The sequence below is a fragment of the Geospiza fortis genome, unplaced genomic scaffold (assembly GCF_000277835.1).
Source record: "Geospiza fortis unplaced genomic scaffold, GeoFor_1.0 scaffold330, whole genome shotgun sequence".
Classification (NCBI taxonomy): domain Eukaryota; kingdom Metazoa; phylum Chordata; class Aves; order Passeriformes; family Thraupidae; genus Geospiza; species Geospiza fortis.
In genome coordinates, this window is record NW_005054400.1 from 105,565 (window position 1) to 113,965 (window position 8,401).

Consider the following 8,401-nt stretch of genomic DNA (forward strand, 5'->3'; position numbering starts at 1 on the left):
CATGATTCCTAAGAAAACCAAGGAAGGCCTCTATTGTCAAGTGTTTCCACATGGATGCCACTGAGAAGAGGTCAAGTGCTTTCTCTATAAGCAAACAGCAGATTGTGAGTTCACAGTGTGGACTGGATTTGAGCAGCCTCTGTGTTCTGCAAGATCATAATTGAGTCCTATGTACTTAAGGTTTGATATCCACTGACATTATTGCTTGACAGTGCCAGGAAATGCAACAGCAATTAAGAATTATAAAGTTTCCAAGTAAAACTGCCCCATGTCACAGAAGGCTCACCCTGTGCTAGAATTATATTGGGCTCCTGCTCTGAAGGAGCAGCAAGAAGGGACTTTTGTAAAAAAGAGTCTGTGCTGTTGGCTTTCTGTGATAAAGACATGCCTCCTCACATCATCATTGTCACATAAAAAATGCACAAAGCCTGCAAAATTAAATCTGCAAAATGAGCAGTGGGTTATATGTCAGGAACAGAGTTCTCCAAATCAGGCAGTTTATTTACATGCTACTGGGAAGCACATCAAGCCAAGTTAAAATGTTATGCATAAAATTCTTCTGTTCATCTTTGCAGTTATCCAGACTGGAGGTTAAGAAGACTGAATGTGGTGGGTTTGTCCCAAAACGAGCTCAATTTCCTTACCTGGAGGTGGGACGACATGGAAATCAGAAATGACAGCTGTATTTGACATCTGCAGGTTCAGCTCTACCATCATTGCCAGCAGTTACCAGGGAGCAGCAGCTTCCATCTCAGGCAAAAACCTTCCATATCCTGGAGACTCCTTGCCCATATTCAAGGTCTTGTTTACAGACAGGGAAACTGAGTCAAAGAGCATTGATCCAAGTCCTCAGAAATCAGTGGCAGACCATCCAGAGCCCCAGCAGATCTAATGACTTCTCCAGCTATTACAAGCAGGAAGAAAAGGCAGGAGTGCTCTGAGGGGCATAACTGAAAACAGACGAATCACTGGAAATCTTCCTGTCCATTCAGTGGGCTTCACATGATGATTTCTAATAGTCAGGACCCAAATTATTTAGGGTGCACTGCTATGAGGAGGGAATGAGGCATGTAACTTGGGAAGGTCAGTCCTGGAGAGTCCTTTTGGAAGTGAAGCTGTAAAGCTTTATATATACCTGAAGCAAAAAGTCTTTTTATTTCCCTGTCAAGATCTGCCTGTGAAAAGGAAAAAGAAAAGGCAGCCCATTTGTGGATGTTTTCTTGCTGCAACTCTGAATTGGAAATATCTGTCCTTGATTAAAGTGGGAAATGCAATTGCACAAGTCATTAATTATTACTGATAAACTGAAGTAGTGATGGAGCCAAATAAAAATCTCCTGCCACTACAATGGAATTCTGGAAAAAAAGACAGACCTGGGTGCCTGTATCCTATTTTAATTTCGTTTTTTGGGGGGGAAATACATGCCTGCACTGCTGGGTGTCCAGCCCTCGGAGCACACGATGGATGCAGAGAGCTGAACTTTATCCCCACAGACGGCAAAAATCAGCAGCTCCCGGTGCCTGCCACACGTGACCAGTCCCAATTATGGCTCCTTGCACATGACATCAGAATGCAGTGGAGGATCACACTTTTTTTTTTTTTTGCCAGAGGCAAATGAATACATTAGGCAGCAGCGAGGCGTGGGGCAGGCGGATGCGGAACTCTGGGGTGATTTGGATTCCGTGCTCGCGTGGGGGTGTGAGCCAACCTCAGAAGTCATTTTCACTGATGCTGACACATAAGGCTTCCCTCAGAGACCTGTCTATCAAACTGCAACATGCTATGCAGAAAAATTAGATTACTCATGCTACAATAAAGAAGGAGGAGATGACAATGATAGAGAAAAATACCCTCAAAAACCGGCTTCAAAATGCAACAGCTATTTATTAAATGAATAAAAATCTGGCTAATGGCAAAGTATCCTAGAGACTTTTTAAAATAAATTTTTAAAAATTTATTTTACCTCTTGCAACCCATTCCAAGGAGAGCTAGTTGGAAAGACCCTATTCATTCAGATGGTGCCTCTGGAAAAAAACACCACTTTATCATGATTGTCACATTACTGTACTTGTGAAATATCATCTTAAATAGTCATTTTGATTTTGCTGCTGGTTTTGCTGCAGTCAGCAGTAGGATTTCCTTTGGCTTTGGTAAAAGCAGGATCAGGCCCCCTTGCTCTCTCTCTCTCCCTATGAATTGCAAATGGGTTGTTCACGTGTCAGCTCAGCAACCAGGCAAAGTTCACTGTGCTCAGTTCAAAGCAGCAAGATGAAGCTCAGGGCATTTCCTTCACAGTATTTGCCGAGTTCCTCAGGTCTACAAATGTGTTAAAGTGGTTTAATACAGGATCTGTAAAACAAACATTATGCAGCTATGTTTGAACCCTTGTCCAATAAAATTCATTTTTTTCCAGAAGAAAATACAAAGTAGTAAAACATACTTAGTAAAGAAAAGAAAAGGCTATGGGAAGCTTAGTAAAATCCTATAAATCAGGATGCTGGGCAGCTTCAGGAAGGGTGTTTTAAAATAAATCTGCAGAAGAACATACAAACAGAGAGAGACACACAATCCATAGCTGGAAATGGATCTGGACCAGTGCCGAGGTTAGAACATCCCAGACAGCACTGCAGGACTGGTTTTACAATATCAGCTAATGGGAAGGCTTGGCCAAATGCTGATTTTTCTTCTCTAGTGAAAACAAACCTGTGCTGGGGCTTCTGCAGTATTTTCTCCTTGAGTTATTCCTCAGGAATGCTATTTGGGAAAGATAATTGAGAGTTTTAACTCCCCTTGCCCTGAACCACGTTATGGCCGCACTTCCTGCAACTGCAAATCCTGTTTTACCTGTTGTTGCCCTTTTTTAAGGAGCCAGTTTTTGTGTGTTGGTTTGGCTTGTGGAGTATCTCCAGACACAGGGTTTACTTTCTTGTTTTCAGTGTCTCTTCCAAATATTTCTTCTGAGATGAGTTTTGGTTCCCATCCAAGCCTGAAGAGGAGAACCTTAGGCTCTCCTGTGGCCCTGCCCTTGCATGGTCTGGTGACCAGAGCAAAGAAGAGATGCAGTTGCCTTTTCCTCCTCCTTTTCAACAATGTGAACAGCAGATCTACCCCATTCCACCCTTCACCCTGCTGAGGAGTTTTTTGGGGCTTTTGCTTCTTGACACAGACAGGCAATTTCAACATGACCACACAGAGGGAAGCACGTGGAATTATAGGCCTCTTTAAAATTGTCAGGAGCAAATATGATCAGATCTGGTTCTTGATCTCATTACTGTCTAAAAGATTTGGCTGGCATTTTTAAATGCCATGATTTATGTTCTTCACCTTAACACAGCCCTCAGTGGCGTAAACTGAGTAACTCTGTTATTCTCCAGGGCAACTCTACAGATTCCAATTGGAGAATTTTCACAGGACTGTGTCTATAAGAAAATATTAACATGGATTAAGACAAGTTGATAGATTTTAAACCAGGCTATTCAATGAGAACCAGCAAGAATAAATCAAATAACTTTGCCTAACTACAGAAAGTATTTGTAAAGCCCTGTAAGGTTTCCATTTCCTAAAGCCACCTGCCATCTCAAATGCCCCTAATCAGCCACAGATGCTGGATACCAACCTGCTAACCCTACAGCTTTGAGAGAAAATATTGCACTTTGTAAACTCATTCTTGGGTATTTCCTTAATTTTTCTTAAACTAAACTTTCATCCCTTATTTTCCACTTAAATGTAATGAGTTAAATCAACTCTGACATCTTGCCCTGCTTACCCTTACAGTTCTGCTTTCCTATCTACTTCTTGGAAAGCCTGAAGACCTCAGGTCTGGGGGTTTTTTGGATTTTTTTAAAAATCATTATAGTGTTTTTTTTTCACTCCACATCTCATGATCACCCTCCTGGTGTTGAGAAATCCCATTTAATGCAGAGTTATGACTGTTTCTCTAATCCACTGCCAATGGGAAAAATGAAAGTTTTTCTGTTCTTACGGTTATCCCCATGATGAAGATGTACCAAACTCTGAGCTTTTCTGAAGTACTGTGGAAACATTTTTTAACCTGAAAAATAATTATTAAAAAACAAAACAAAACAAACCCCTAAAACACATGACCAAAAAAGTCTACTCCTGAAGAAATAAAAAAGAATAAGAATTAAGAAACATTTTAGAGGCTTCCCATAACACCCAATGGAATCAAAGTAAAGAATTTCATAGATTAGGGAAAGTACCAAAGCAGGCCCGGGTGCCAAACACCATTAGAGGCCATTCAGCTGTACTGGGGATGGATGTCTTGGCTCTGGAAGGAGTCATTATTCCACTTCAGCTCGTGAGGACAGGCTGGGAGTGGGAGTTGTAATGGAGGTAGGAAGCAGGCTGGATTTTATTAGTCTTCCATCATCTTTAAGAGACCCCTAAGCAGATCAGGTTTCAGCCTCTCCCTCCACTCCTGTGTCAGTCGTTGGTTCTGTTTTTGCTGGAGGATAAGTTTCATTATATTAATAAGCAGCACAAGTGGTTCCAATTGTGGAAGAACCACTCTGAGCTGTCAGAAATGATCAGAGGAGAAGTTTCAGCCTTTCCATGATCACAGCCTCTTCTTCTGGTGCCTCAACTCAGCACTTCCCCAGTGCACTTCACATTTTTAGCAGCCACGACAACAATAAAAGGTACCTCAACATTTCAGCTAGGGGAGGTTATTTTAAGGAATTTTATTCCCTGATCATGGTAGTACATCAGTGCTCAGAAACCAGATGCTAATGGGAATAATTGGGCTTACATCCAATCTGCTGACTGGGAGACTAGATCTAGACATGCACTTAAATTAAACTATACATCTTTAGTCTCTTACTCCAGTCAAATTCCAAACACAAACATCTTTAATCATGCCACTAAGCCAGTAAGTGTGCATTTCTTATTACTTATGATGAGACAGTGAGAAAAACTCACAGCAAAACACTCCAAAAGCTGGGACAGTTGGATCCCTATCTGAGAGTGATCCATTAATGCTCACCAGCAGTAACACCCAGAATTTGTCTCCCTCACATCATCCACTTGAAGGAAAGGATTTTAGGCAGACAAAGTAATTAAGAACCCTTACAAGGGTGGAAGTATTAATAGATTAATTAATTGTGCAGATAGAAAAATGAGGCGCAGAAAGTTTTAAATACATCTGAGTTCAACAAGCAAGGCAGTAAAGAGGAGAAGGGTCTGAGGCACGATGCTGTGCTCCAAAGCAGGAAGACAGGGACCCAGGGAACAGGAGCACATCAATCCTCATGCTGTGCCCATTGGGATTTGTGCAGGAACACATCTCCACCAGCACCCACCCCCCAGGATGCAGGGCTGGGGTTTGGGATCACGGATTTCCCACCCAAGGACTGGGATCCACACTGCCTCCCAAGGGGTTCCCACACTGCCCTGAGAGGAACAGTGAGAAGTTTAGTTTTCAAATTAGACTCACCCAGGACTAGTCACTGAAATCTCATCTGTATTACGGAACTGAAAAAAAAAAAGAGTGGAGAAATGTAAAAGGAAATCTTTGTAGCCAGGAGTACCTGACTCTCCCGCAGTAGGAGACGCAGGAATAGTGTTTCATGTCATGGAGATGTAGTTAAAATGCAGACAGCATATCCTTGTTCTCAGAATCTGAGAGGTGTGGTTTGTGCATGTGGACAAGCCATCGTGCCTCCCTTTGATCTATCACTTGATGTAGAAGAAGGCTTTTATGTGTTAGTCCCATATAATGGATAATTTAGTCTGAAACCATTATGAAAAGTATTACATTTTGGGTACATATGCTTCAATTATTCTTGAAAGTACACAGGAATATTTTATGACATGCACACAGATTTCAAGTAAAAAGAAAAAGAAAAAGGAAATAAACCCAGAATTTTTGTTTACAATCCAAACAAATTTGTTCTTCTGAGGCAAGTCTGCATGCACTTAAAAAATTCTGCCATTTTATGAATTTTTTAAGGTAGGTTGTAAACAATATGTGTGAATGTAATATAGAAAGTGACAGAGCCCGCATTCATTAAAATTACCAGTGGTCAAAGAATCATAGGATGGTTTGTGTTGGAAGGAACCTTGAAGATCATCTATTTCCAACCCCCTGCCATGGGCATGGACAACTTCCAGGTTGTCCCAGATTGCTCCAAGCCCCATCCAACCTGGCCTTGGACACTTCCAGGGATGGAGCAGCCACAGCTTCTCTGGGCACCCTGTGCCAGGGCCTCACCACCCTCCCAGGGAAGAAATTCTTCCTAACATCTAATCTAAACCTGCTCTGTGTCTCTGGCTGATAAATCTAATCCTATTCCCCTTTTACAAACAGAGTGGGCAGAGGAAGGCCTGGCCCATGAATCCATGGGCTGCTGATATGGCATGAGCACTGTGACAGTGGCAGGGCTGGAGTGTCCCTTTTCCCATAGGAACAGTGCTAGCTGGGCATTTTAAGAAGATTTGTGAGAGAGAAGGGTCTCTCTGTTTATTTTCTTCTCCAGACATGCTTGCAATGACAGCTCCTGGAGATGGCCACAGCTGGACAGCAGCCAGAGGTGAATGCTGGCAGCAGTGCCACTGATGGTCTCCTGCAGGTACCTTTGTCCCTTTCCCCTATTTCTACATGAAGCATCCTCAAATAAGATATTTGTTTTTCAATCGGGAAAATTATCTTAGCTTATATTCCTTCTGTTTTCTTCTAGTGGATAAAATGATGATCAGCAGTGCCTAGGCTGAGCTGACCCAACCTGTCCCCAGCCCCTCCAGCAAACTTACCTGGGATGAAAGGCGTGGAATGACAGGCTCAGAGTGGAATGACAGGCACAGAGTGCCAGAGCTGGCACAGAGGCTTCTTCTGCAGGCATCTTGCTGGCTGTTTTAAGGTCTTCTGCCTCTAAGTGGCACCATGCTGTGTGATTGAACACTTGCTGGAATCTGTTCTACCTTTTATTGTAATGATTCCTTACAGAGCTCCGACTTTCCAAACTGTGAACTTTCAGGAGTACTGCCTGGATGTCAGAGCCCTTTTGTCAGAAAGACCAGAGCCTTCTGCAGTGATGGGCCCAGTACTGCAGAATCCCTTTGGAAAGCCACAGCTCTTAATCCTTCACCGGGAAAGTCTGAACTGGAGTTTTTTGAGAAGGCTGTCACATCCCTGGGATTTGTAATGGCAGGGATTGAAAAGACAGCCAGGCAGATCTTCCCTGGTGTGAACTGCCAGAGGGTCACACTGAATTCTACCCAGCCATGACCTGGCTTATGGCTTTGTATTTACTTAGAATAATGAGGCCCAGACTGTCTCATGTGCAGCTTCTGCTCAGAAAGCAGGAAACAGTTTGGGAGGGGGAAGAGGGTGTCCCAGAAAGGAGGAGTCCAACCTACCAACACACACACTTAGCCTGGGAGCCCTGAAACTGCTGGATCAAACTGCACTCCTCAAAGCAGCCATGCAGCACAAGAGACATTGTACCTTCTTAAACCAATGGAAAGAAATCTCCTCTCAGTGCCACAAGGGGCTCATAACGCTAAAATTAGATATTCAACCATCTACCATGAAACTTGCTCCTCACACATCTTGCAAATTTCAAGGCTTTGCCCTCCTTTAAAATGCAGTTGTCCTGTCCCTACATCCTAAAACCAAATCCACGGCCCAAACTCTACAGCTCACAGCAACAACAAGCAAGCAACCAGACCCAGAAAATCGCTGACACTTTAGGAGGCCTAGAAAAAAGTACTCCAAGAGGAAAGTTTTTCTGTATTTGAGGGAAGGTTGTCAGGACAGTAATATAGTACTGCGAGCAGTGAAGACTGGGAGATTTATGTGCCAATTCTGTGTGATTTATTTAGATTAATTGCTCTGTATCAATATGTAAAAATCCAATAAATATAACTCCCTATACAAAGGGTTGCTCCAATCCCAATGTTACAGTGGAGAGTTTTGGCACAAAGTCAGGATGTGCATTAAAAACACACTTTTTGAGAAGTCTAATAAATAAAAGCTCTGAAATATAGTTTCCCACTGGGAAAGGCATTTTAAATCATTTTGATAAAGAACTTAAATTAGCCCTTAAAAGGAGGGGGAAGCTAGGTCCCTGTAACTAATTATTTATAGCTATTTTGAATGTAAGAGTTCAAGAAAGCTGGTCTCCATCCCCCATTTTCTACCACAATAAGTGGGAAATAGAATTACATTCTCCTTTCTTCCCCAACCAAATTAAAAGTGTTAGAAGGGTTAGGAGTAAAACAAAACTAAAATAGGAAACAGACACCTGAACAAGGAAGTTTCACATTTTCTGCCAAAATAAAAGTTGTGGGCAAGAGATGGGTCTTCAGTTCTCCTCCTCTTTACTCGAGGGAACTGGGCTGTTCACTCACTCCAACATCCCAAAGAAGGAATATACTGAAATGG

General features: G+C 42.4%; 1 long non-coding RNA gene across 1 annotated transcript in view; it reads right to left on the reverse strand.

Moving 5' to 3' along the window:
* Window positions 1-2,137: 2,137 nt before the first annotated feature.
* Window positions 2,138-8,401, reverse strand: part of LOC115948445 — a 9,582-nt gene continuing 3,318 nt past the window's right edge. The window contains exons 2-3 of the long non-coding RNA XR_004082273.1: window positions 5,453-5,490; window positions 2,138-2,349 (exon numbers count right to left, since the gene is read on the reverse strand). This is a non-coding gene — a long non-coding RNA (uncharacterized LOC115948445). The remainder of the gene's footprint in view (window positions 2,350-5,452; window positions 5,491-8,401) is intronic.